Source organism: Delphinapterus leucas, chromosome 1, assembly GCF_059928025.1.
Source record: "Delphinapterus leucas isolate spDelLeu-1000000601 "Yukka" chromosome 1, BTC_Dleu_Yukka2, whole genome shotgun sequence".
NCBI lineage: Eukaryota > Metazoa > Chordata > Mammalia > Artiodactyla > Monodontidae > Delphinapterus > Delphinapterus leucas.
The window spans coordinates 49,770,519-49,786,498 of NC_143129.1; the positions used below are offsets into that span (position 1 = coordinate 49,770,519).

The 15,980-nt window shown below is 37.5% G+C and overlaps 1 protein-coding gene across 4 annotated transcripts in view; it reads right to left on the reverse strand.

Moving 5' to 3' along the window:
* Positions 1 to 15,980, reverse strand: part of PLA2G4A (phospholipase A2 group IVA) — a 160,255-nt gene that overhangs the window by 88,612 nt on the left and 55,663 nt on the right. The window lies entirely within an intron of this gene.

The window sequence follows — 15,980 nt, forward strand, 5'->3', positions numbered from 1 at the left end:
AATGATATATAATAGAAGAACGTCATAGGTTATATACTGTTTACATATTATGTCCCTGCACTTCCCAACAGTCCTGTGAGAGGGAATCATTTATTTGGTACTTTATTCAAAATTCCTCTGTCCACCTAGAGGGCACGGCCACTGCAATCAACAACTCAGTCCAACTGCTAGACAATGATAACAATCTCACTCAGCTAACCACAGCGTAACCTTCACCCCAGGACTACGATGGCAACAAGATCATGAGTTCAGGATCATCATGATTGTTTATATTAGAAAAAAAATTAACCTACTATGTTATTTGCCAAACAAAATAATGAAAGTTGGTGTGGCATAAGTATTGCTTGTAGTTATAAGGCTGCCTTATATGGTTGTACAGGTTGTGCACTGAAGAACTCTAAAGGGAGGCATTTACATCAGTAGTCAAAATATATTTCTCTATTTATTATGGTGGAATTCAATAAGATCGAAGTGGGCATCTCAAGGAAGTGACAGCTTTTTCTGTTACACATAAAGACCCCCTGAGGGCATGATATGGGTGCCACTTTATTTATTATTTATTTATTTATTTTAAACATCTTTATTGGAGTATAATTGCTTTACAATGGTGTGTTAGTTTCTGCTTTATAACAAAGTGAATCAGTTATACATATACATATGTTCCCATATCTCTTCCCTCTTGCGTCTCCCTCCCTCCCACCCTCTCTATCCCACCCCTCTAGGTGGTCACAAAGCACCGAGCTGATCTCCCTATGCTATGCGGCTGCTTCCCACTACCTATCTATTTTACGTTTGGTAGTGTATATATGTCCATGCCACTCTCTCACTTTGTCCCAGCTTACCCTTCTCCCTCCCCATATCCTCAAGTCCATTCTCTAGTAGGTCTGTGTCTTTATTCCCGTCTTACCCCTAGGTTCTTCATGACCTTTTTTTTTTTTCTTAGATTCCATATATATGTGTTAGCATACGGTATTTGTTTTTCTCTTTCTGACTTACTTCACTCTGTATGACAGACTCTAGGTCCATCCACCTCACTACAAATAACTCAATTTCATTTCTTTTTATGGCTGAGTAATATTCCATTGTATATATGTGCCACATCTTCTTTATCCATTCATCTGTCGATGGACACTTAGGTTACTTCCATGTCCTGGCTATTGTAAATAGAGCTGCAATGAACATTTTGGTACATGACTCTTTTTGAATTATGGTTTCCTTAGTATATATGCCCAGTAGTGGGATTGCTGGGTCGTATGTTAGTTCTATTTTTAGTTTTTTCAGGAACCTCCATACTGTTCTCCATAGTGGCTGTATCAGTTTACATTCCCACCAACAGTGCAAGAGTGTTCCCTTTTCTCCACACCCTCTCCAGCATTTATTGTTTCTAGATCTTTTGATCATGGCCATTCTGACCAGTGTGAGATGATATCTCATTGTAGTTTTGATTTGCATTTCTCTAATGATTAATGACGTTGAGCATTCTTTCATGTGTTTGTTGGCAGTCTGTATGTCTTCTTTGGAGAAATGTCTATTTAGGTCTTCTGCCCATTTTTGGATTGGGTTGTTTGTTTTTTTGATATTGAGCTGCATAAGCTGCTTGTAAATTTTGGAGATTAATCCTTTGTCAGTTGCTTCATTTGCAAATATTTTCTCCCAACCTGAGGGTTGTCTTTTGGTCTTGTTTATGGCTTCCTTTGCTGTGCAAAAGCTTTGAAGTTTCATTAGGTCCCATTTGTTTATTTTTGCTTTTATTTCCATTTCTCTAGGAGGTGGGTCAAAAAGGATCTTGCTGTGGTTTATGTCATAGAGTGTTCTGCCTATGTTTTCCTCTAAGAGTTTGATAGTGTCTGGCCTTACATGTAGGTCTTTAATCCATTTTGAGTTTATTTTTGTGTATGGTGTTAGGGAGTGTTCTAATTTCATACTTTTACATGTACCTGTCCAGTTTTCCCAGCACCACTTATTGAAGAGGCTGTCTTTTCTCCACTGTGTATTCTTGCCTCCTTTATCAAAGATAAGGTGACCATATGTGTGTGGGTTTATCTCTGGGCTTTCTATCCTGTTCCATTGATCTATCTTTCTGTTTTTGTGCCAGTACCATACTGTCTGGGTGCCATTTTAAATAGAAAGGAACAACTGCAAATAATGGAACTATTTAAATTTCCTCCCACTATACATATACTTAACAACAAGGCAACTGACCCTGAATGTGGAAATATTGATTACTCCCCCTTTTTTTGTTAATAGATCTTTATTTGAGTATAATTTCTTCACAATACCATGTTAGTTTCTGTTGCACAACAAAGCGAATCAGCCATATGCATACACATGTCCCGATATCCCCTCCCTCTTGAGCCTCCCTCCCATCCTCCCTATCCCACCCCTCTAGGTCATCGCAAAGCACCGAGCCGATCTCCCTGTGCTATGCTTCTGCTTCCCACCTGCCAACTATTTTACATTCAGTAGTGTGTATATGTCAATGCTACTCTCACTTCGCCCCAGCTTCGCCCTCCCACCCCATGTCATCGAGTCCATTCTCTATGTCTACTCTTTATTCCTGCCCTGCAACTAGGTTCATCAGTATCTTTTTTTTTTTTTTTAGATTCCATATATGCGCTTTAGCATACAGTATTCGTTTTTCTCTTTCTGACTTGCTTCACTCCCTTTTAATGGCTCCTTTGAATCCTTCATCTGACAGCGTTGCACATACTATATTTTATAAAGGAAACTACACATCTATCTATCTTTTCCTACAAGACTGTCCACAACCTGAGGTTAGAAACCAAGTCTTACTCATCTTTATATCTTCAGAGCCTAACAACTATCACAATATTTAAGGTTTCCTCACTTAAGGACTCGACTTTTCTCTTTAACTCATCCTTTCCCATGTGGCCATTACAACTCATAACCACAAAAGCCAACCATCAAGTGATGCCTGATAGGATCTCTGTCGAGCGCTTCACATACATGAGTCTCATTCTAATCTCACAAGAGCACTATAAGGTAAGTACTTTTAGTGTTGAGGCAACAAGAACTGAGAGATGTTAAGCAATCTGTCCAATATCACACAGCTAGTAAGTATCAGAGCAAGATGGGACTGCAACAATCATCCTCTCAATGACATCATGCTCCTCAGTGCTAAAGATGTGATCATAGGTATGGCTTGTTATGGAAAGAGGAGGTGGAAAAGAGCTTTGGAGAAGAAGAGGAAGGGCGATAAGCAGGAAGAAAAGAGGAGGGAAGGAGTAAGGATGGAAAGAGAGAGAGGTGCAGAGGTTCATAAAAAGAAGATACAAAAATTGAAAACAAAGGAAAAGCAAAAATAATAGTTCTTAAATGATTGTCTTTCAAAGAATAGTTTTTAAAAAAATAATTTAAAAAATATACCTTGTCCTTTCACAGTAGTTATGGTCAAATAATGTAATCAATGTCCCTCACAGCTCTTCTATGCGGTCATCAGATTTTTTAAGTGGGCTTTTTTATTGCTAAGTGGGAAAATCTACAAATGAGGTATTAGCATTTGGGATTGTCTTTTAGTTAATTTTTCCACTTGCAGCTTATGCATCATTGGTCAAGGGCAGGGGAGTCTCAAAAGTGAGAGTGCAAGGTAAATGCCTAGGGAAAATTAACCACCACACATTTCAGGGCCTCTCGCCTTCTGAGATGGCCCACACTCTGTCTGTGGAGTGTGTTTTCCCCCAAGGCCCTTCTCACCTTTTGAGACAGACCTCATTGTGTCTATGGAATGTGTATCTCTCTAAATAAACCTACAAGAAAGAAAGGAAGGAAGGAAGCAAGCAAGGAAGCAAGGAAGGAAGGAAGGAAGGGGGAAAGAAAGAAAAGAAAAGGAAAGGAAAGAGAAGAAAAGAGAAGAAAAAAGATAAATGCCTAGGGTTCTGATTAAAAATACAGACCCTTGACCCACATCCCATAAGACCCATAATCAGGAGATCTGTAATGGGACTAGGGATCTGCATTTTTCAACAATTATTCTAGTTGATCTGATGTAGGTCATGTTCTGTTCACACTTTTGATATTTTATTTTAGGAGGAAATAGCTAGTTATTTCCATTTCATTTATTTATTTCTTCATATTGAGATATAATTGATAAATAACATTGTGTAAGTGTAAGCTATACAATGTGTTGGTTTGATACATTTACATATAGCAATTTCTAACTCAATGCTTTTCTCTCTCAATGGGACCATGGAAGACAAATTAGAAAACAAAATACTTGGCAGGAAGGATGGCAAGAGGAAATGGGCCAAAGAAGAGAAGGACATGCTACAAGGGGACTCAACTCACTCCTCAACCAAGAGATGACTGTTCCTTTTCCTTAACCATGTTTCTGCCACGTCTCCAGTACTCAGGGTTGCAAACCACAAATATAACTACATGTTTAGAATATCAGGTAGTAGAAGACTATAAAGAAAAATATTTTTCCTTTTTTGAATGGAGGTAGATATGTGCTTTTAAAGAGAATATTCAATGGCACTTCACATTAAATGTAGAAAAATAAAAATGTAGCCCTTCCTCATCTCATAAGGCTGGTTCTTTCTTATGGGATTAATGCTCTTTTATATGTTTTCCCCCAAATATTAGAAAACACAAACCAAGCAAAAGCTAATCTAGAAAACAAAAAGTGTGCCAGGAAGGAGAAGCATGCAGATGGTAAACATCATTCATTCATTCAACAAATATTTGGATGCCTACTATGCCAGGAACTGCCCATCAAGAAGCAGTTTGGCCAGCACATCTATGTTACTTGACTTGGATCACACAGCTGGTGAGTGTGGAGGCTGGAATTATATTTGTTCTGAGGAACTGCCTGCCCTGGGAACCACCCCTTTAAGGACCATTATGACAGTTTGCACAAAAAAGCATCCCATGGACTCCTACTTGTTCCAAAAAATGGCCCACCACAAAAAGCCCTTGCCTCTAACTCAGAACAATCCTTCCTCTATTGAAATATTCTAACTTGCTTGTTTATACCTTTGCATCCAAAGACTACCAAATGTATCTAAAGACCAAAGTTCATTTCCAAAAATCTCACCTTAATAGAACGCTTGCAGATCACTGATTTTCTCAGGAATTCCTCTTTTTAATCTATAGTACTTACACTCGCTCTTCTAACACCTTGGAAGTCTTGCCAAAACACAGCAAATAGGTTCACTTGCTGCAAGTTTATGAATACATAGCCTTTTTTAATTGTGTCAAAAAAAGAAAAAAAAAAAAGCAGTTTGGCTTGGCTTGGATAGGGAGCCAAACACAAAAGTGCAGATTTGAAATATGGAAGTGAGTCAAATGCTAATAGCCTAATTTTAGAGGCAAGAGTAAATGGAAGACAAGCAGATACACTCCACCAATGACTAATAACTCAGTCACCCAGGTTATTACACACACATAAAGTCAAGTCGTAGGTGGAGAAATGGCCTTTTGAGGCTTAATCGTCATTTGAATCTTTGAACAAGAGGAAGGACAGGTTTTCTTGGGTCAAACAAGAAAGAGAAAGTAGAAAGTAAAGTTCCTTGGGAGGAACCAGATAGGGACAGGATGCAGCAAATTGAAGTCGTATAAGTCAACCAGCGATATTACCATCTTCTCAGCCATTTTGGACTCTCGGTGGGTCATATGCGTTTCCAAATTCTAACTGACAAAATAATAAAGAAATTACCATACAGCAAGATGCCAACCCTATGTTTATATGTCAAAACAACAACAGACTTCTTTTAAAAATTGGAATCCAGTTCAAAGCTGTCATTTTAGATTCTTATTTTTACTTTAATAAAAAGTCAATACTCTAAAATTTTTCTCAAGACTGGTGGTTTTTCTAGTTTCTCCTCTTGCTTCATTAATGAGACACCAAAGGGTGCTAAACAGTGGAAAACCACTGACAGCTGTAAACTGTGATACTGCAATCTGCGTCATTGCTAATCTTTGCAAGTTAAGAAACAGCCGTAGCAGTGGTAGACACCACAGGATGAAAAGAAGTTTTAAGAAGCTATTTTAAAATTGGATTAAGATAATCACATATCTCTGCTCAGTTTTTTTTAAAACATAATCTATAATCTTCATTGGCATGGTAGCGCGTGGAACCTTTGAAAGGGGGAAGCAGTCCATTTTGACAGCAAAACTTAGCCCGATGCTTTAGAGAAGTTCCTAGAAATGCATTGAGGGGAAAAAAAAAAAGTCAAACACAGGAAAAGAATTTTTTTTTTCTCGCCTTTGTACTTATTTCAGGCCTTTGGGAATTAACGCCTATAGGGTAACTGGGTGTTGAGTCACTGATTCAGCTTCACCTTGATTAGCTCCAGCGAAAACAGGTGGTAAGGTAAAGATATAATGTGTGGGTAAAGACTTACATCTTATCCTTTTATCTAAATCTTGACTAACAAAAATGTTGGGGGTGTGGGATACAGAGCTGATGCGTGTAGACATGAAACTACAGGCACCACAAATAGCTTCAGAGTTCCCGGGTTATAAAACTCCTTATAAATTTCAGTAGTTGAAGGAGTGCCCGCCTAAAGTCATAACAGGTCCATCTGTCATTTTGGCTTTGTCTGAGTAATATATTATATGATTCATCACAGGAGCTGGTGGCAGCTTCTAAACTCCAAGTTCGAGTTTAAATATGCTCCATTTGCTTTCTCATATCCATTTTGTTCAGTAGCAACTTAAACCCTTTGCTTCAAATAAAGATGCCCCATAACCTGTTACAATTCATGTGATATACAGCAAAAAGAAAACCCAAAGGAAAAGTCCTCCCAAATCCACAGTCAAAATATCCTATTCTGAATAGCTATGGTCCACTGATGGTGAGCATAAAGCAGTGTTTTCCAAAACACAGTCCACTAGAGTATCTTCACAGTATCATCTGGAGTGTTAAAAATGTAGACACCTTGCATTTTCAGTCTTCTGCGAGGGCTTGGAAATCTGCATTTTTAACAACTTGACCAGAACGATATTTATGCACACAAGTTTGAAAAATGGGATTTAAAGTATATTATGACAATCAAATACAGAACAATGGTATAATAACACCCACAGAAAAGTAGAAACGTTTCGGCATTGAGAAGTCAACAGACTTTGTCGTGGATATTCTGCCCATGGGCTGTATTAAGCACAATCCAGTAATTCACGTCTGTTTCTCTTAAGCCATTAAATACATTTTCAGGTGACCACATGAAAACAAATCCAAGAATAAAGTATGTGTGGGTGCGTGAGTTAGCAATCTGTTTAAGGTGATGGACTGATATTCAAGTGTTCTGCTTCATTATCACCAAAGTAAGAATGTCATAGTAAGACCAAAAATTAAATAATTTGTTGAAAGAATGCCTCTGAATACTATTTTCCAATGTGATTACTCCTTTAAATGTTTATCATTTAGTGATAATGATAATTACACGGTGAACTTAAAGCTTTTAAACATAAAGGCTGAAAAACTTAAATGTTTTATGATTGCCAACTTCTTCACTATCCCTGCCCTATGCCAGCAGAGCTGCCGGTATAAACCCTAGGAAAGTGATGGTTAGCCTCACTATAAACGTATGAATTTCAATAACAGTTTAGTTCTTTCCTTAATGTAACGTTTTTATTGAAGGATAAGATACATGCAGAAAAATCAGATGATTGTAACCATACAGTTTGTTGAATTTTCATAAAATGAACTCACCCAGGATACCACCACCCAGATCAAGATATAGAACATTGCCAGCACTCCAGAGGCCTTCCTCACCTCCCTCCAGAAGGGTGACCACTACCCTACCTTCTACCACCAAATAATATTTTTACCTGTTTTTTATCTTTATATAAATAGAACCAAGAATCGTATATATTCCTGGGTCTGGCTTATTCTGCTCACCATTAAGTTTGTAAGATTCATCCATGTTGGCATGTGCAGAATAACACATTCATTAATTATTAATGTAAACTGTTTCACTGTATGAGCATTCCATAAAACATTTATCCATTTTAGTGGACATATGGATTGTTTCTAGTTTGGGCTATTACTAATGGTGCTGCTATGAACATTCTTGTACATGGCATTTGTTGCACACATTTTTATGTTTCTGTTGTGAAATTCCTAAGAATGGAATTACCTGGACATGGAATTATTATGCTATTGTACACCCTGATGTTAATATTTACATGGCAGCAATCATTCTTAATATTTAATAGTCAGTTTTGTAATTTAAACATCTGGTGAATATGTAACGGTATCTCAGTATGGATTTAATTCACACATCTTGGATGACTATATGAGGTTGTATATTTCTTTATGTGTTTTTATTGGATAGTCTCTTGAGTGAAAGGCATACTCAAGTCTTTTGTCCATTTTTTTTTTCTGTTAGATTGCCTGTTTTTTAATTGATTTATAGAGTGCTTTACATATTCTGGATATGAGTCCTTTGACAGACACATATATTACAAATATATTTTCCCAATCTGAGGTTTATCTTTTCACCACTTTAATGATATTTTTGATAAAAAGAAATGCCTAATTTTAATATAGTCCAGTGTATCCACCTGTTTCCTTATGATTCATGCTTTTTTTCCTTTTGTTTAAGAAAACTTTAGCTATTCCGATGTCATAAAATTGTCTGCACTGACTTCTCCAAAAAATCTCCTTTGCTTTACTGTTTACCTTTATATCTAAAATGCAATTAGAATTAATTTCTGTGTAAAGTGTGAGATAGGTGTGAAGATTCTTTATATAAATATATAAGTACATATATATATATATAAAACCAGTAAACTCGGCGTCATTTATTGGAAATGCTGTCTTTAACCCTAATACTACAATATAAACATTTTGTCAATCAAGTAGTCATATACGTCTGTTTCTGGACTTCCAGACTTTCTGGTATATTCATTTAAGCTTGCACCAATTCCACACGGTCTTAATTATCAGAGTTTTATAATAAATCTTGACATCAGGTAGTATAAGTCCTCTAACTTTTTTCAACTCCTTCAGAATAATTTTGACAGTTATTTTATTTCAGCACTTCAAAAATGTCATTCTGTTATCTTATGGCTTCTATCTGTTCTGGCGAGGAATTTACTTTCAGTCTTTTGCTTTGTTGAATATATTGTTTTTCCTCTGGATGCTTTTAGGATTTTTTTTCTTTGTCTTTAGTTTTCAGCAGTTTTACTGCAATATGCACAATATTAGTATTTTTTTATTTATCCTTAAGTTAATAACACAGCATTTTTATCAGTTACAGAAAATTCTCAGCCATTATCTCTTCAAATATTACTTCTGCCCCAATGTCTTTCTCTTCCCCAGTGTTTTATTTAAATTTTGCCCAGATATTCCTTATGCTTTAATTCTATATTTTATTTCATTTTTTGTTCTCTGTATTTGAGCCTGGATACTTTCTACTGACCTATTTAGTTTACCAATTCCCTCTCTTCAACTGTCTCCAAACTATGGCAAACCCATCTACTGAGTTTCAATTTTCACTTATTGTGTTTTTAATTCCAAATTTTCCATTTGCTTCTTTTCTATATAACTGGTTCCCTGGTAAAATTCTCCACCTTGCCATCTATTTTCTTGAACATATTAATCTTAGTTATTTTAAAGTCCATATCCAATACTTGGGGAATCTATTTATTTTTCTTGATCTTACTTTTTGGGTCTACCTGGCAATTCTTGACTGAATGCCAGAACTTTTCATGAAAAATTGTTCCAGAGCTAGACCTACCTCCTCAGAGGATCCATCTTATTCTCTGGCAGGCAGTGTGAATGGGATGGATCTACTCAGTTTAATCAAAAATTGAATTGACTTAAATCTTTGTAAAATTTAGTCTACTTCTTATTCACTCCCACCCAAAGCTCTTCAACTGAGAGCCTGGGGTGTTTTCTAGGCCCCTTTTATTTGGCAGTTCTGATACCCAATTTTTTCCCCTCTTAGCACTGTGAGACTGCCAATAACTCTTCTTTGCTTTTCTCATATTTTACGTTTGCTTCTTAGTCTGTTGCCCTGCACAGGTTATGAATTTGTCTCCTGCACATGGTGAAGGCACTGACTTGCAAGCTTCTCTAGGCTTCCCTTCTCTCAGGGTTCTTGTCCCTCAAATTCTAACTGACTTGGCTCTGAAATCCAGTTTTTATGTCCCCAAGTCCTTTGAGATTGCCAAAGCTCTAATAGATTCCCTGACTCTTCACTGCTTGGCCACGTCTCGCATCCCCATCACCCCCAAATCCACTTAGATTCCACAGTGGATTGAGAGGAAAGTGGCTTGCAGAATACTGGGCCTACTTCAATGACTTCTCTCCTCTCTGAGATCCTGGTCCCTCAAATCCCAGTTGACTCAGCAGATTTTCAATCCTTCAGACATTTTTAAAACTTAATTTAATCTGTGTTTTCTAAATTGATCTTAGGAGAAAAGAATGCTCCACTATTAGTTACTTCAGCATAGTCCAATGACCATTTAACTGTTAACCTGACCAAACATATACTAATCCCTATTCTTTTTTATTTCCATACTCCACATGGCTGTTCAAACTTTTACTGCTTTTCTCAAGTCACTACTCACTATTCCTCATCTAAGAAAACAACTCAGGTTCACACTTCACTAGGAAAACAAAAGGAGAGGATTAAATGTTCTCTTCCAGTTTCTCTTCCCTATACCTCACAATTTAAAAGATATATTTATAATTGAAAATTGTATTTATTCATACTTAAGTTCTTTTCTGATGTCTTAGAAGAAGAAGTTTCCATACACTCTTCTCTCAATTTCAAACTATTCCACCTCCTCTCAGAGATTTCTCATTTATTTATCCCCAACCCCAAATTTAATCTGTAAATATTTGCTTGGGCCTGGCTACTTCCTCTCAACCAATAAATATAAACAAACACTGATCATCCTAAAAAATAAATACAACTTTAATTAATTCTGCCAATTCCTCAAGATCTTTCCTCTCCTCCATTAAAGCTTTTGGAAAAATAAATACAGTTTATATTTACTGCTTCTAAATCCCATCACTTATAAATTCCTAACCTACTATGCTCTGCCTTATTCTGTTACCATAATCAGTCTATTCTCTCTACTGTAACTTTTTTTGGTAGCTTTATTGAGATGTAATTGACATATCACATTGTATAAGTGTGAGGCATACAACATGATGATTTGATACACTTACCTACTGCCAAATGATTACCACAGTAGAGTTAGTTAACACCTCCATCACCTCACATAATTGCCGTTTCTTTTTTGTGGTGAGAACATTTAAGACCTATTCTCTTGGGACTTCCCTGGTGGTGCAGTGGTTAAGAGTCCACCTGCCAATGCAGGGGTCATGGGTTCGAGCCCTGGTCTGGGAAGATCTCACATGCAGTGGAGCAACTGGGCCTATGCACCACAACTGCTGAGCCTGTGCTCTAGAGCCCACGAGCCACAACTACTGAGCCTGAGTGCCACAACTACTGAAGCCCAGGAGCCTAGAGCCCGTGCTCCACAACAAAGAGAGGCCACCGCAATGAGAAGCCCGAGCACCACTATGAGGAGTGGCCCCTGCTCGCCGAAGCTGGAGAAGGCCCGTGCCAAAAAAAAAAAAAAAAAAAAAGACCTACTCTCTTAGCAATTTCAGGAATATAATACAGTATTATTAACTATAGTCACCATGCTGTACATTACATCCCCAGAACTTACTCTTCTTATAACTGGAAGTGTGTACCTTTTGATGGACATCTCCCTATATCTACCCCCTCCCCTCACCAGCTCCTGGCCATCACCATGCCCCTATTATAACTTCAATATAAAATTCAATGAGCTTTTTCTCAATTTTCATCAGATTTGGCATATGTGCAATGCCCTTTGTGCAATTATCTCCTTCTTTTGTGCCCAGGGTATCATTTTTTTTTATGATTCCTTAACTATATCTCTAAATGTTTCCTCATTGTATCTTAATTTTTCCCCCCAAACTTGCGACTAAATTGTAGACTTTCTCTTCATAGCTGTTACAAATCTCCACTAGAATGTTTCAGAAGGAAATGAACACTTTAAAAAATTTAGTGCTCATGTAGTCAAAACCAATTTGAAAAGGAATTATCACAGTTATTTATATGGTCTTTTTTTTTTTTTGGCCATGCCACGCAGCATGTGGGATCTTAATTCCCTGACCAGGTATCAAACCCGTGTCCCCTGCAGTGGAAGCACGGAGTCCTAACTACTGGCCCACCAGGGAAGTCCTATATAGTCTTAAGAATATTCGATGTGCACCCTTCAAGTCACATGGCACACATCAATCCTATAGTATAATTATTCTCGGATCCTTTAAAGCTGATCACATTCAGGTTTAAATGGTAGCCATCATGCATTCCTTCATTTCCTCAAGGCTTCAAGGAGGTAGCGGTACAAACATGACAAATATAAGATTCTTGATTACATGTCCATATATAATCTATTGCTAAGTAATCCATTTTGAATTTTTCCCTAAATGCAAGAGAAAAGAAAAACAAAGCAAAACAAAACCAAAAAAACTAAAATAAAAACGTTCTTTTTCCTTTCTTATTTTATTTCATGGTACCATATTTCTTGCTGCCTGAGCCAGAAACATGAGAGTCATTCTCTTCTCCTCATAGTTCCTGTATCCTATCTGTCTCCAGCTTTTACCTATTTCACCTCTAACACGCTGGCCCCTCAATTCCTCTCAAAATATCACTTACCCAGTTCAACTGGACTATTCACATAATTTCATAGTTGCTTATTCTCCCATATGCAAGCCACTCTACATAATGCTGCTATAGTCGTCTTTGTGAAACACTTTTGACTCTTGCTGCCTACAAAGGCAGGCCTAATCTCTGTGATAAAAGGCCTACAAGTCCCCCTCACCCACTGGACCCTGGGTTTCCTTCCAGTCAGTGACCCTCCTCCACCAGGCACTGGAACATCATTCTCGCAAGTCAACATTCAGGCCACGGAGCACCTCTGAAATCCACACATTTCAAACATTCCACACAGTCATACTGGTGGCAGAAGTATCTGTTCTGTCCAAGAGAACATTGCTTCTCTTTTACTTATGTGTATCACTATGTTTTCATTTGACGTTTTAGCTGATAACTAAACACTAGTAATTCATAACTAAATGTTATTCAAGTTGTTGTCCTTGTCCTAAGACTATCCAAGATAAGGGTCCAAAGACTGTACACTTAAAGGATGGGTGGAATGAGATGTTCTCTCTATGCTTCCCTTATCTAGTTCATAAGTCAACTAGTTGTTCTATTTTTCTACCGGGTTAAATTGGCCACTGCCAATCATGTCTCCTAGTAGCCTCATCTATGTAAATCTGCATAAAAATAATTCCACTTCAACTTGCTGATTTAGGTATTATTATTCTCAACTCGTAGGTAAGGGAATTGAGACTCCCTTGAGGCATTCAGTAAGTTGAGCAAAAGGTCATTTAGAAACAGGAGTTTAACCTAGTCTTTCTGAAGCCAAATTCCTTGTTCTTTCAAATATACCAACACTAACAACTCTTACCTATTTTTGCCTCTATTAAACTGTAAACTTCATGATAGCAGAAACCACATCCTTCCAAATTACTATTGGATCCAAGAGTCTAGCACAAAGTCTGAAACATTATAGGGACATAATAAATATTATTGAAGTAATGGGTGATGGACTAGCCCTGAGCAATACTGTAGAAGAGGTGACCTTTATTATAGGCACAACAATCTCCCCTAACTTCTTTTTACTCTTTGTTAGTATGTCTCAACCTTCCTAGTGCTTTGTCCCACCCCATTTATTTGTATTTTAATATACAAATATCAATGTCAATCATTTAATAGATCAATATCGGTTATGTTTTTCCAAGTGCATTTGTATTTAACCTTTATGTCCAAGTACTAAATGTGAAAGTAAATAAATGAACAAACAAACAGATCTTCAAATCCCAGTGTGCCTTCCTAATAACTCTAAGGAATAGGGTAAAGTGCCAAAGGACTTATTTATGAGTAGCAGCCCCTGCTCCCTCCAGAATGGGCTCAAAATTGGAATTGTTATGGCTATAGGCGCTGAAGGGCAGTCCCTGCGAATTGCTGGAAATGCAGAAGCTGGAAATGTTAGTGAAAAATTCAGTGTGGTTTAGTAAAACAGAACTTTGGCCGTAATTCTCTATATATTGGAGAGAGAAGTGCAAAACCCTTATACCAAGGCAGCATTGTCTAGGAACTCAATCATAGAATGCCTTTTCCTCATTTGAAAGTACGAAGCCATTCTGTTAACACTGTTTTGGGATCCCTTTATCAGGCAGAGTCTCCGGTTTGAATGCCTCCTATTTTTCATTTTCCTTTTGCTCACAGCCTCTGACCTAGCATGGTATTTTCTCAGTGTCACATGTTTCCTTTTGTAAATGAACATGAAGCTATCAGAATGTACCATCAGCCAAATGGATGCCAGGAAGAAAGTCTATAGCATCTATTCACAATCGACTTGGTACATTTTGTACTAACAATTGACTTACTATAGTAATGAAGTGGGCTACCACCCAGCATACAGTAAAAGTGACTTATTATAAAGAATGCTGATATTCATGAGAGAACAGAGAAAGACACATGGAAAATGACCCAAAGAAAGTTAAATGCAGATCTAAAACAGAACAGAAAATTTTGTTGTTGCCTGCATTGCCCTTTTACTTAAATCTCTATGATACCTTTTTGGAAGGAAACAAAAATACTTCTGTTATCAGTATTTCTGCTTGGAATGGTTTAAAGATTTATAACCTAGGGATGTTTCTTGGAATCCCTTTAGGTTGGAGAGAGAGTAATTCTCCAGAAGATCTTATGTAGTATTATAAAACATATTAACTTATTTATATTATTAATTTTAGCTATATATTTGGATTCCACTCTATGTAAGAATAATTCTTTTTCATTAAAACAGGAGTTCTTAACCTTGACATTATTGACATTTGGGGCTAGATAATCCTTTGCTCTGGGGTACTGTCTGTGACCTCTACCCACTAAATGTCAGTAGGATCCCCCAACTGTGACAACTAAAAATGTCTCCAGGGACTTCCCTGGCAGTCCATTGGTTAAGACTCCATGCTTCCAATGTAGGGGGCGCAGGTTCCATCCCTGGTCTGTGAACTAAGATCCCACATATCTTGCAGTGTGGCCAAAAAATAAAAAAATATATATATAAAAATAAAAATGTCTCCAGATATTGCCCAATGTGCCTGGGAACAAAATTGATTCCCAGTTTAGAAACACTGCACTAAGGCAGGGCATTATCCCTGCTACCTGACATTTATTCCTAAGGCAAACCATTAAAAATTAGCCAAATTCCCTAAATAATGTAATTAGAAGTGTTATATCAATCCTAGTTTTAAAATATTTTCTTATTTTTTTTTCCAAATTGAAATGTCCCACATCCATTCCATACATTAGTGCTCTACTTAAGTTATAAAACCCATCTCAGTCTCCATTCAAGCTATAAAGTCTTCTCAGAAGCTTAATGTCAACACTTTTCAAAATTAGTAATACTGTATAATATAAACACACAATTACTGAGTATATACTCTCTTGGATTGATTTTCCAAATAGTTATTTACACCCATTTCATCTTCCTAGCTAGACCATAAGTAGCTCAAAGGCAAAGCTGCTGCACGAGTAGACACTGGAGTGAGACAGGCTTGAGTTCTAGCCCCAAAACAGAAGAGCTGTGTTGATTTTGGACTATTTATTTAATGTCTTTAAACAAATCCCTACACTGGTAAAATTAAAATTAAAAGATCACATATCTCAGGCTTCCCTGGTGGCACAGTGGTTGAGAGTCTGCCTGCCGACGCAGGAGTCACGGGTTCGTGCCCCGGTCCGGGAAAATCCCACGTGCCGTGGAGCGGCTGGGCCCGTGAGCCATGGCCGCTGAGCCTGCGCGTCCGGAGCCTGTGCTCCGCAACGGGAGAGGCCACAACAGTGAGAGGCCCGCGTACCGCAAAAAAAAAAAAAAAAATCACATATCTCGTAGTGTGACTG